This window comes from Nesoenas mayeri, assembly GCF_963082525.1.
Source record: "Nesoenas mayeri genome assembly, chromosome: 3".
Lineage (NCBI taxonomy): Eukaryota > Metazoa > Chordata > Aves > Columbiformes > Columbidae > Nesoenas > Nesoenas mayeri.
The window spans coordinates 64,098,224-64,112,086 of record NC_137544.1 but is presented as its reverse complement, the minus strand read 5'-3'; the positions used below and the strand labels follow the sequence as shown (position 1 = coordinate 64,112,086).

At 36.9% G+C, this 13,863-nt stretch overlaps 1 protein-coding gene across 2 annotated transcripts in view; it reads left to right on the top strand.

Annotated features, from left to right (window-relative positions):
- ZDHHC14 (zDHHC palmitoyltransferase 14) overlaps positions 1-13,863 on the top strand; it is a gene marked incomplete at its 3' end in the record, with an annotated part of 106,604 nt that overhangs the window by 45,212 nt on the left and 47,529 nt on the right. The gene's annotated exons all lie outside the window — the stretch shown is intronic.

Below are 13,863 nucleotides of genomic sequence, written 5' to 3'. Positions count from 1 at the left end.
TACAAAGTTTGGCACACCGCTACTGCTCACAGTGGCAAATAGTTAATATCTGCTTATTCTGACTTGATTGTGTCCTGGGTAGATGTATGCTCCAGAAAAAGGAGAGGGATAATAGAGAGGTGAATCGCCTTTGCTCAAAGTCACACAAAAGATTCCTGGCTGATCCAGGAAGACAACTTTACCAGCTCCTGGTCTCCCATCCTATCCACTGACCTGTTTCTGACCTCTGTTGTAATGGGCTTCTCTTGCATTGGTCTGTCTCCTTTTTGAGAGGAAAGAAAATATTATTTCATCGACCAAAAATGAAGTCCGAAGCACAGGTTCACTGTCCTTCAAGAGAGACAGAAGAAGCAAAGAAGGATTTTGTATTTAGTAACAGCTGGAGGACACAGTATTGTTTGTGCAATTCTCTTCAGGTCTCCAGAGATTCTTTCCTAAGCACAGAAAGGCTGAGGAAGTGGAGGCATTGGCATGGTGTCGAACCAGCTGCAAAGGGCTGGCTAACCTACAAGCATCTGAGTGCAGACTAGGTAAAAAAAAAAAAGGAACGTTGATTAATTGTTTTGAAAGAATATGTAGTTTTAGCTAATCTTAGCATTAATATTGTAATATCATATATAAAATAGAGATGGTTGCAATGTAGCACAGTAACATCTGGCGGTTTCATGACATATTTTCAAAATATTTTCAGTACTTCTTGCTGTAATCTTGACAGTTTCTTGTACCAGTTTGACTGTAATAGGCCACCTCTGGCCAGTCATGCTGTTGGGGCCTGCCTTTATACATCACTTAAACTTGTTGTCTTCATTAGCACAGGGGTTTTTGTTTTGTTTTGTTGGGTTTTTTTAACTTTAGTCTTTAGTGAAGGAGAAATACTCCTTCAAATTATGAATTTTTAAATTATGTTTATAGATTTACAGTTTAATTTAGCTCTTCAGTACTGTATGAGAAGCACCTTGGGAGGTTTTTGAGAAGAACAGTGTGCTACCTTTTCAAGCAGAACTGTAAGGAAAAACAAAGAAAAAAAAGTCCTGTGCTTTGGATATCTAATAGTCAGTGAAGAAATATTAATAGTAAAAATAAAATTATGAAGGATTTGCTGCTGTTCAGCTTTCTAAAAACCTCAATAATTTTTGTTACTTTTGACTCTTCTATTTTAAAATTGTTTCATTTATTGCTCTATTGTAGTTTTTAGTATAGTTGTCATTACCATGCTCTTCTGTGAATATTATTCTTTATGCACTGATGCTTTGGACTGTGACAATGGGGACTGGGCTTCAAGGAAACTCCTGTGTAAAAGCTAACAGTAAGAACACATATAATTCCATTTATAGATCTCCATTGTGTAAGGTGCTACCTTTTGTTTATCTTAATATCAAGGTAGGTGTTACAAGTTTTGGAACACCAAATTGTGGACTCATTCCTATGTCTGTTTTAATTATTTTTGTCATGTGTATGTATGCATATTTCCATAAAAGGGAGAGAACGAGCTAATAGAGTATCAATTAATAAAACTCTCTCAAAGATTAGATTTATATTGGCAGCAGGGTCCCATTATAATTGGTACTAATCATGTTCCTAAATGCTGATTTTTTTTCTGGGACCTTATCCTAGTGTAGGACAGGCTTGCAGAGCAAGTGTTTACTGGTTGGTTTTTTTTTAGGTTACAGATCAAAATGCAGCTTAAGAGGCTAGGAATAATTATCAGTGCTGTTGAGAAAGAGCAGAGTGTGTTCATATTCAAGGAGGGAGATTTGTGCTATCCTGAGGATGTTCACAGTGAGTCGATCATGCCTTCTGCGCAGTACATGAGCCTGAAATACAAACCTGGAACTTGTGGTTGGCAGGTGTGGACTATTACTTTTTAATGGCTTTTCACTGTTCTGACAGACTGAGAAATTGCAGAGAGCTCATATCTTAGTATTTCTTATTGTCTGTGAGGAGTTGGACACAAATAACAGGGCTCGTATGCATTCATGGCTATTAATTTTATTCAAATATAGTTGCGTTAAAAATCTTTTGGGGGAACGGATGCAGTTATACTAGCAACTGGGTATTTGCAGTTTGTAGCTTTTCCGAATAGAAAAACTGCACTCCCTACTCTTGCATATTTACTTCTATTCCCCGCCAGCCCCAGAATTTTCTGTGTTTCTTTTGAACAAGTTAATACGTGCTTAGTATGTATTTGGGGCATAGAGGATATTAATGTTGTTTTGAAATACAGGACAAAATGCAATGTTTAGAATTTTAATTAACATACATTTGAAATGTGAATTTCTCTCTAGAGTGTGTGTTAGGATCATGTCTGTTATTTATAAGCTGTGTAGTCTTCAGTCCTTTTTTTCATCCTTTCAGCAAAATCTTATTAGAATCTTCTGTCTGCTAATAAGCAGCTTTGACTTTATGAATGGAATGGAGTTGCATCTGACAAAGTGTCAAATATGAGAAAAGAATGGAAGTGGTCCAGCAGTGAGAATAATTTGGTTTATTACTTTAAGAAAGACTTTTAAAAATAAACAAGCATGAGTTGAGTACTCAGTTAATAAAGAAGTTCAGTCACCTGGCAGTGCTTCTGGACTTCAATTTGTGAACTTATTCACAGTGATATGATGAATTATTTTATGTATTATTCAGTCCAGTGAACCTTTGAGGGTTTGATCTTCTTCAAGCTAATGAAACAGTAGGTAATATGTTATGGTTTAATGAATGTGAAGAATTAAGCTTTGTTTTAGAGTGTAAGAGGGCAAAATAATTGGTCCTGGAGGAGTAAGTGCATATGATCTTATTTAAGCTTGTAATGTAAAGTTCAATGGACCTGAAATGAGATTGAAGATTGCTGTATTTAGATAGAAGATTGCTTGCATGATTGTTCATTCTTCTTTGCTTTTATTTCTTTCTTTTATTTCTTCAGACAAAGCAGAGTATTAAAATAAAGATATATGGACTTCAGTTGTAAAGTAGAGTAGTTTCTTATGCACTGAAAAGGATTTTTCTATACCTGCGAAGAAACAGAATCCTGTACTCCTGGACTGTCTTTTATTTGTCAATAGAAATCACTCTGCTGCAGTGTTGCATGTGTCTTCCTTTTGCTTTGCTTTATCACTTATTCACTGTGAGCATTAGTTTGTTTATAACTTGGAGCAAGGTGGACCAAGGTCTCTCCTTTCTGAACACATATAGACAGAAAATACTATAAATCTCCATTGCGGTGCAGCTTTACTTGGGAAAGCTATTGAAAAGTGAAGGACATACTTGACATCTGAACTTTGTCAGGTTTGTAAGAGCACGGAGGGGAAGGAGGAACACCACACTGGGCATTTGTCCTTTAGTGCAACTATTTGAAGTAACGCAACCAGCATGCTTCTTATAGTTATATGTAGCTCATGTCTTTGAATGTAGTATGTTCTGCAAACCTGAAAGGCAAGCTTCTCCATGGATAATGGACTTAATCAGAGGACAGGCTACAAGAAAAGAATAAAGACTGCAGAAATTTACCAGACTCTGAACTTCCTCCTGGTTAGAGTCTGTTCCTGTTGCCATGTGTGAAGCCACTGATTATTACAGGGTAGCAGCTTCTCTTCAGATTCCATTGCCAGTATCTTTAGACAAATCGGGACACTGTTGGGAGGTTGTGAAGGCTGCAGCTCCCCTCTGGTTCTGTAGCACAAGGACTGTGTGTGTGTTTGGTGCTGACTGAAGGGCCCAGGCAGCCTCTGTTCTCTGGTGGTCACAGTTGGGCCAGGACAGAACCTAGGGAACTTGGTAGGGGCTGGCCAAAGGCAGCAGCAAACCTGGTCAAAGACCAAACAGCAGAGCAAAAAGTGGGGCTTGTGATATCAGTGCTCGAAGTACTCAATGACATAGGTTACACATCACCAGTTTACATTTAGACATGGTACACTACAGAGGTATAGGGTGTAGCATGTTATGTTGTCTTACCCAGACAGCTGGTTTTTTTGTTTTGCTTTGTTTTTTTAATGGGGCTGTGGTCTTACAGCAGTGTCTCATTTGTTGCTGAAATCCTGGTTTTATTTTTGCTTCTGTGCAATTGTTTTATGTATTTATGTATTCAAAAGGTTTCAGTTTCTGTTTAACTTTGTGTTCCTAGTTTCCTATTTGTGCAAAAATGCCAAAAAGCGCAGACCAAGGGTTGGTGCAGTGTTTGCATGGTTGAGTGTGTCTGGGAGAACTGTTTACATATCAGCATCTGAAACTGGGAGGAGAACAGCAGAACATGTTTGACAATGGAAAGATGGAGAGCGAATCTTGTGTTGCAATTCCTCAGAGTATATTCTGGGAACAATGAAGTAACTGAACTTTGCTCTGGTTTTGAAGGCTGGCTTGCCATAGGGAGAGAGATCACGTTATTCCACTTGCAATATCGTTTACTAGATGTCGGTATAAATAGTGGCAAAAGAAATGCTCTTTCAGTGGGGCTTGAGATTATATCATGTAGGCGATAACAGGGTGCATAATTAAGAAGTTTGAAATTTGCAGTTGCAATGCATGTAATAAAGACCTTCCTTGCTTTGCTTCACCTTGTTGTGATGCTTTTTTAAAGAAGTTTTGAAAGTCTCACAAAAATAGACAAATGTTAAATTGAAGATGTAAATTATACTCTCAAAGAAAGGTAGCAGTAATACCCTGCATTTTTTATTTTTCCCACCTGGAATCCCAGTTCAATTTACATTAAAATTTGGGGTTTGTGGTAATTATTGAACAAAATTGTCGTAACAACTCAACTGGAAAAAGTCTTGAAAATTTTAATGAAATAGTGGAAAGTATTTGCAAAATAACACTTCTCTTATAACCTCGTTTAAGTGTATTTTTTTTAATACATATTTCCTGATGTAGCTGGCTTAAGAGAAAACATGCTGGAAGATGTTTCCCTTATTTAACAGGTGATTTAAATAATAGAATTGATGTATGGTAGAAATAACTTTTGGTGAATTATAGAAGTGTTTATGAAGGGAATATGGAATGAGTAATTTCAGTCAGTGGCCTTTCTCAAAAGGAAAGTACCTGTGTGTGATGTATTTGTGGAATAACAGAAAAGCATCATATTGTAAAGCTACTGATTTTCAATTTGAACATGCTTGTCTAGGTTTGATAAGTATTTAACATAAAAGTGTATACAGAGCAATTTGGATGTCTTCTGGAAAAAAAAAAAGGGAAGGAGCAATTTAGACAAAGGTATTTCAATATTCAATATTCAAACAGTACAATCTTTTCTGCACAAATCCTTGGATATAATTAAATGCCAGGACATTGCTTCTGAATCACCAGAGCTAGCAATCTTTCAATGTAGAGTATTTCTTATAATGCCTAGACTTCCGTGACTTGCACCCAAATCTCAGATCTACTGCAAAACAGTAAAAGGCTATTCCTAGTTGTTTAAATTATATTGCTAACCAAAATATGGGTAGTGGTAATGCTTTGTGTGTAGTTGAAGCACAGTGCACTTTATTTTTTTTTCCATTAAATAAGATTTGCCTCAAGCCTGTCTTGCAAATTTGTTTCTGTTTAAACTGACTCATTTTTAGATACAGAGAGCTGGCACTGCTTTGTCATGATGCGTGCCAATTATTTGTTGAGGTTTTTTTAATCTTAAGTAGCCTGCAGTATGCCGTTCTGTTTGTCCAGTGAATGCTTAGTCTAGGGTAAGAGAATTCCTGTGATACTGTGAGGAGGCACTAGGAAAAAAACAGAAGATGCCATTTCAGGTAAAATTCTCCCAGTGCTTGTGGAGACTCAGGCCTGTGAAGGTGCTACAAACAGACCACTCCAGTCTTTGAGAAGAATGAGCAAGTCCCTGAATTGCTACTGCTTAACTCTCTAGGGAAGAGTAGTTTAAACTCTCTTGTTTTTATGCTCCTCTTTGCTTTATGTTCCCAGTTGCTTCATTTATAACCATGTGATGTACACTTTTGATATGTAGTGTGGGCTGGATCATCAATTCTCTACTTATTAATAAAAGTAAAGGGGTCCTGGGAAGTGCTGTACCTGTGAAGCTTGCTCTGCTTTCCAGTGAAAGGCTTGTATTGTACTAGATTCCACTAAGGGGTTTTCATGTTCTTCCCCTGTATTTTGGATCAAAGTTCATTTGTGTGTTTTATGCAAATGCCTTGCAATATGGAGAATTGCAGAGTGAAAAAGACCCAGGGGAAGAAAAGAAACCCCTCCATATAAGACAGTGGATCTACAATTCCTAAGCTCTTATGACTGTGGGTAGGATTTCATGTTATGGCTAAGTCCACACAGGAGTTGATGCCTCTGGAAATGAGAGTTCAGCTTCATCCTGCCCTCTGTGTGTTCCTGCATGTTTACTGGCACTCATTGCATCACACAGTGAGTGAAGTTCTTCAGGAAACTGATCTAACAGAAAATGATTTTTTTTTTTTCTTTCAGAAGAAGTGACAGATTTAGAAGAATTCCTCCCTTTTAGCTCAGTGTTAACCAGTCCACTTGTGCTTATACAACGGAGGAGACCACGGAGTGTGGCCAGGAGTAGGGAGTGCATTGACAGGCCTTCGCTCGTCAGCAAGAGCTGGACTTTACATCCAGCTTCTAGACCTTATAAATTGTGCAAGACAAACACAAAATGCTGTTTCTTGAAAGCTCAGAGTCCACTGACAGAAGCTTAGTATGCTTACATTTAGATTTCCACAGAATCCTGTGGAAAAACATCTAGAAGCTCATATTCCTTCAGGGACTTGTTTGTGGCATAAGGCACTTCCGCTTGTTTTGTCCCAGTTTTCATTTCTGTTCATAAGTACTTGGGATTAACCTGATGGTTTAGTTATAAAAATCATGTAGCAGGAAATAATAAGAAATAATAAGGAAGTAATATGAAGTATAACAGGAAAAGAGAAGTGTTCTATATGAGCTGTTAATAAGAAATTTTGAGTTCATGCATCTGTTGGAATTCATTAATTGGTAGTCCTTTGCTATGGAAACCAGACCTTGAACAAACAAAACCAAGAATTTCAATTACAAATATATTTTTAGCTTTTCAAGTAAGTAACTAGTCAGTGAACGGAAATTGCAATAAAACAAGCCTCTTATTTACTGTATGGTTGGAAGCCATGCCTTTTCTGAGTTTGTCTTTTGAGGATATGTCACGTGTGCATTGGCCATTCATAAAGAAACTGATTATTTGGTAAGTCTTAGGCTATGGATGTATACTTTGTTAGATATTCACCCTTTTTTTTTACTACCGTGCTTGGAAATTTCTGGCCAACATTTGATGCAATCAAAATTTTAGAAATAGTGTTTTGTAAAGCTAAGAAGTTCCTTCTCTGTATAACAAAGCAAAATTTAGTTGCTCTTGTAGGAGCTTCAGTTACCAGATCTGTTTTGCAGGCCGGTTCTTTTTTCAGTGTGCACTTTATCTATTCCAGCTTTGAAGTTTGACAGTGCATCATTAGAGTTAATTCATGTAGCAATAAAAATTGAGAGGTCACACAAGGCTATTACTCTGATTGTAGCATATTTGCTGCATTAAACCCTTAAGATCTTTACTTGTAGGAGGGATTTTGTGGTTAGTTTATACAGTGTCATAATCAACACTGCTTGCTTACCTTCATCTAAGCTCCTACATCCAAAGCCAGCTAGTGTGAATTTGATTTCAGGGGTCACACACTACAATTTAATGAAGTCAGCACTGCAAGGAGTTCCATTGAGCACTTTCTGATTTGAGCAGAGGAGAGAGAGGTCCCTGCAGTTTGTCATTCTTGGAAATCGCTCATGTGTTTTGACATCAGCTTTAAAGACAAACTGTGTCCTGTTTTCACATGAAACTTTGAAGACCAGTTGTTGAGCTGTTGCTGTTTAACATTAAGCTAATTTTACTTTGTACTAGGTTTGAGATAACTTCTTAAGTACTTAATTTATTAGTTTTAAGGATCATGCTGTTCTGTAACCTGTGTGATTTCATCATATTAATCATCTTTGTTTTAAGTAATAATTTCTAAGTGCTGGTAGAGGCCGGTACACTTATGTACACAATATAATTACTATTATTCTGTATGTGTTCCCACTTCAAAATTATTTCTAATTAGAATGGAGTTACCCCTAAACAGTATAACAAATACAGGAAAAAGTAGGTTGCATCTATTACTATAAAATATAGAATAAACTAGTTAAGCATTCAAGCAAGGTTAAATGCTTCTTTTCTGAAATAATTCAATAAATCTGCATTTATCATTAAGGTATAATGCTTTAGATTATTAAGCTGAGGAGGAGGTATTGTTCTGCCTATTTCTTCCCTTCCTGCTGTCATCCTGCCTTTTGTTAGTTGTTATTTTCCATAGTCTTCACGTGTTTGCAGCATTCCACATCTCCTGGATTTGAAATGAAGCACGTATTAGAAAACTGCTTTTTGTCTTCTGTTTTATGAAATAAGTTTTTGAAATGGATTGACCATTCTGATATGAGGGAGTGTATGATGTTAAAAAGTACTTCAAAACACAAAAAATAATAAGGAAATATTTTTTTAAGCAAATTTCAAAACCCATTTAAATTAGACTATGGTTTCCTTAACATCTCTTGAAAATTCTAATGGGAATTTTAAAGGTACAAAAGAATCAGGCAGATGTAGGAAACTAATTCAGAACTTCCCCAGCTGATCTTGTTAGGCATTTCATGTAACATTACTCGGACTAATCTCTACTCAAATTACACCACGCTTTCTGTGTGCCAATAGCATGGTTGTGAAGACATAACCGTTAACTGTTTGATGCACTGTGAGTTGTTTCCTATTGTAACTTTTTTCTTGTGTCAATCCTTTCTTAACAGTTTCTTCACTTAACTTTTAAAAGAAGATCCTCTCTAAGAGGTAGTTGGAGGATGCTGGGATTTGGGGGTGGAAACATATGAGCATCTCAAAAAATACTGACTGAAGAACTGATAGATTCAAACATTCTTGGATCTTATTTTTCTTCTAGTCTTTAAATTAGTTAGGTATTCTTTTCTGTGGTATTGTTATTTGCTAGAGTTATGGCTATACAATGGAAAATTTTATACCATGCTTCTTACAATTCTGACGGTATTAAAACTGTGTTTTAATATGTACCTTTGAAGTCATCTGTAGCAGGTTGAAGCCTGTATTATATATGAGAATCCACAGTGCAGTCTTTAAAAGTGTTTCTGTGATTCATCTTATGCCTCCTTATACCTTGACAACACTTTTCCTAGTAGCAATACAAAATGTAGTGTTCTTTAGTTGAGATTCTGCTGGAAAACAAGAAAGAAGAGGCAACCCTCCAAACCCTGCAACAGTCAAATTACCACTCCAATCATTCTCTTTGTCTCATTTATCTTCTACATCCTTTGTCAGGCAGCAGCCTTCAAGGTTCTTGCTGTGCCCTCTTGTTTCACCCCTCCGTGCATCTTCCACTGCCTGTGTTGTCATCTACGTGCACATCTTTGGCTGCCTTCTTTAAACTGGTAACTTGTCATTAGAAAAGTAAATTACAAGCTCATTTTTGTTCTAGCCCAGAGTCTTGATTTGTCTTTATCTATATGGGCATTCTGTTGCCATTTCTAAATTGAAAGAGGTCAAGGTTAGAATGTGGTTTCACAAGAGGCAGTGGTCTCAATGAAAACCTGACTGGCAGCTGCTGAAATGGAGAATTCCTCCCTCTGTCCCAGTTTCCCTCTCTCTCTCTAGTTTTTCTCTGTGCTTTCCTTGTGCTAATATACAATGCTCCTTTCCAACTGCATATTTGATTTGTTAAAGAAGCCGATTTGTTAAATATTTGTTTGATTTTGATTTAAAGATTAATTTGATTTGTTAATGAAGCTTCCTTTCTTTCCTTGTGCTAATATCAGTACTCCTTTCCAACTGCATCCTTGATTTGTTAAAGAAACAGAAAGAGAAGCCAACAAAACGGTGTCATTTTCGTACATTTTATTAAACTAACTAGGCTTACAACAGAGCCTGATGAAGATTTGTGTTGGCATAAGGTCAGAAGCTTGGGAGCGAATGGCTTGGAGCAATGATGCAGTGGAGTTAAAGGAAAGGGGAAGCTGAGAGGAGCCATAAATTAGAGTGGAAGGACAAAAACCAAACCCTTTGGGTTAGTTTAAGGAAAGCAGCACAGTCTCATTCAAATGTTGTAACATGTGGAAGCGAACTCAGTGTTCACTCTTAGCACTGAACACCACCTGCACACCAATAGTTACTGGTATATTAAATAGACAATAACTGCAGGAACATAAATTGATGTAGGAAAATGCACAATGATTTTTTCCTTCTGTTTCCTTATGTTGCTTTGTTCTACTATACTTCTGTAATGCTTTTTCTAGAATACATTTTTTTATATCTGCTGCATAGAGATGTATGTTGGTGAAAAGCTTGACATACAGTATTCTATTATCAGTCTTTCGGGCAAAGCTTGTAAGGGTCTTTTTAAAATTATTTTTTAATTAGTTTAATTAAGTGTGATGGCTACTACATCTTTGCATAAAGTCTCTACTTTCATTGTTTCCTGACTGCCAGCTTAGTAAGTGAGATCTCCAGTTTCTCACAGGTTTAGAACCCTGTCTGTTTTGTGCTCTTTAGTAAGTGGCTGTATTTGTTATTAATGTGTTTTTGTAACTACAGGGTTAGCCTCTCTCCAAATGTTCATTATCCCTCCTGAACAGGTTTGTCATTTACTCTATCTCCCCATCAGCAAATAAGAACTGTGAATGAACTCTTCAGGAAAACCTTCATCTTTCCAGGAAAGGCCTTAAGGAGGCTTCTTTTTCTTTCTTCCTCCTTTCTAATGAAAAAGAGCTTGAAGGTTGTAGGTTTCTCACTGTGTGTGCTCTTTAGTACAGTTACTGTGTGTGTTTTTCTGCTCATCTCTGTAGCCACAGAGAGCATGGTTACACCATTAAGAGAGCTGCTGTGTGGTAAGAATTATTGTTGGTCTCTTGCATTCTTTGTTCACAGAGATGATACTTGATAATTATCTCTTAAATGCCAGTATGTTTTTATTTTTATCTAGCTGTGACAGACTAATCTTCCAGCAGATTTTATTTCCCTCCTACACTCATGCAAACTTGCACATGATGCTCCAAAAAAAACGGCTGAGAAGCCAAGCAAAAAGCAGGACTGATTTGTATAAAGCCCTTCTATTAATTAAATCAAAACTTGAGGTTATATTGTTGCTGTGTGCAAATCCAAACATTGCTTTCTTAAGAAACTGTTTCCACAATAACAATTTCTAGTAGGTTCCATGGTCAAGTAATACTTGCTAAAAATGAGATGAATGTGGTCAGTACTTGCTATCATTACAGATACTGATTAGGAACAGTTTCACTCTGTCTAAGGTGTAAACTGAGGATGTGAGTCCACGTCTAGTAGTCACCAAGTGCTGATTTTAAAAAGGTTTGTCACTACTTGCTCTGCAGTAGGACAGAGATTTGTTCTGGAGCTCTGTGCTGGTTTATCAGAAGTGGTGCTGTAGCAGGACGGTCCTCAGCATGGAGAGGCCCTCTGTGTGAAAGTTCTGAAACTTGTTGTCGGGAAATACCTGCTAACATTTATATTAAAAACTCTCTGAAAATACCATCAAGAAAAGAGATATTTCTTGTAATATCTGAGGAAAGCTGATGCCTGAAGGGATACAAATTCAATTGAAGCAAGTTAATTAAGGCAATTAAGCAAATACTAGGAGTAATCTTTTTTAGTGTACAATATTTGACAATTCTGAAAGTAGTAACACTAAAACACATTGTTGAAAATAATAATGACAACATAGCAGTACAAATATATTTGTTATATGAGCCACATTTAGTGATTTTTTTCTTAATAACCAAGGAGATTATTTTTTTTCTGCAGACATGAAGAAAGAAAAAATGGTCTATACAGTATCTTTTTTAAAAAAATGGACAGGAATTTGAATATTTAATTGGGCCTTTCTAAACGACAGATATTGCCGAGCTCTCTGCAGGCCCATGTGACATTGTATGTTGGTATGCAAGTCAGACTGGATTAAATGGTCTTGCCCAGGCTTACTATCTGAATCTCAGTAAGGACTGTTTTCTCAGTTTGAGGTGATTTCTGAATTGTTGGAGCATTAATTGGTTACTGTTGCCAAAGATGTTGATCTTTTCTACATTATTGCTGAAGTAATGCCAAGTCAGAGTTGATAAAATACAAGGTGCTACACCCCAAAAACAGGTTTAGGCAAAGCAGATTACCTTATACTTGCCTGTGGTAAAGAGTGTGCAGAGCTTTGAGTGTTTGTTTGTTTGGTTTGTTGTTGTTTGTGTTTATTTGGGGTTTGTTCATTTGTTTGTTTTTCGCCATTGCAGATGGACTTGGTTCAGCAAGGAAGAACTGGACATTTTCATGCTATTTTACTGTAACGAAATAATCACTTTTTGGCAATGCAAAGCTTTCTTAGTTTTTCAGCACAGGAATTTGTTCTTTCTACCAATTCCCTATGAAATTATTGTTAAAAGAAAACATGTCACTGTCATGATGGCCCTTCAGTTTCTGTTCTCTGAATATCACTGAGAATTTGAGATTCAAGTTGTGTAGGTAGATGACATTGCTGTTCTTGCATTGGCATCTGTTGAAATTGTCTTGTGGCTACTGTCCTGCCCTGAGACTATCTCATAGTACCTTCTGCACACTTACAGCTCTTGTTTGGTCAACAGACTTCATCACAGTTGCAATTTCTTTGGTATGTGTAATGAATAATGCAATAGAAAAATAATAGCACTGTGCTATGTTTAGTGTTCATTAATGTACATTTTCCCTCTAATCCTTTTAAAAATACATTCCTGCAGCCTATTTGTACTCTTGTCTGAGCATATTACAGTAGTTCTGATTTCAGTAATTCTTTGTGGCAAGAAATAAATTGAGCAGTAGGACATTTATGTGGTATGAAAGCTTCCCTTTGCTTGTTCGTTCTGACTGACTTCTCTGACACGAAGGGAGCAAGGCTTATATATAACTACCAGTTGTCTTGCTGCTGCCTCCTTTAGTTAGCGCTGATTTAATAAATCTGTCTTTGATGCAGATTTTCCAAAAGTGTGCATTTGAAGTATGTTTCCTACTATTTGAACTGTCTGTTCATTATATGAAATGACAGTATCTCTTACCCCTTGCCTTTTTTTTAATACCCAATTGTCTTTTTAATCTTTCGTAACTTGTTACACCAGTAATATTACATTCATGGTGATGGTATGGTGTGCTGTGTAATGCATTTGGACTCACTGCATCCGTGAAACCTGTGGTGTGCAAAGAAACAGTTAAGAACATTTAACAGGATTATGCAGGGAGATAAATGCTTGGTACATAGATCTGGTATGAAAAGTGTTTCCATTCTCTCCCCGTCCTGTCGGCTTGAATGATGGACAGTGAAGCTGACATTGTCATCACTTGCTCAGAGTTAACATTCCAGTGAGGTTGACTGACTTGCAGTGCAAAAGTTCACACACCTGAACCATCATTTAAGGCAGTCAGCAGGAACAGGGAAGACAATGTTAATTAAACTTGATTGATACCTGGAAGCTTTAGATGAACCCTTAAGGCTTAGAACTTGTTGGCTTTTGGCTTATGTTGGTTTTAGGCTTATTTTATGACTTCTCACGCAGACATCAGAAATGCATGAAGCCATCTCTGTGTTTTACCCACGTCTACTTAATATAAGAGCTATGAAGAGAGTCTCAGCCTGTGTGTTTTCTGAGAAGATCCTGCAGTGCTTATTGTATTACTCCGATTAACAGGAGTGTGGTATTCAATGTAATGTCTCATATCCCTTCTTTTTGCACAAGTGTAAAGAGATACTTATATTTGAGTGTTGTTTAGATTTCAATCCTTGTGTCCATTTGGATTTTGTTACATGTGAAGCAGAGGAAAAT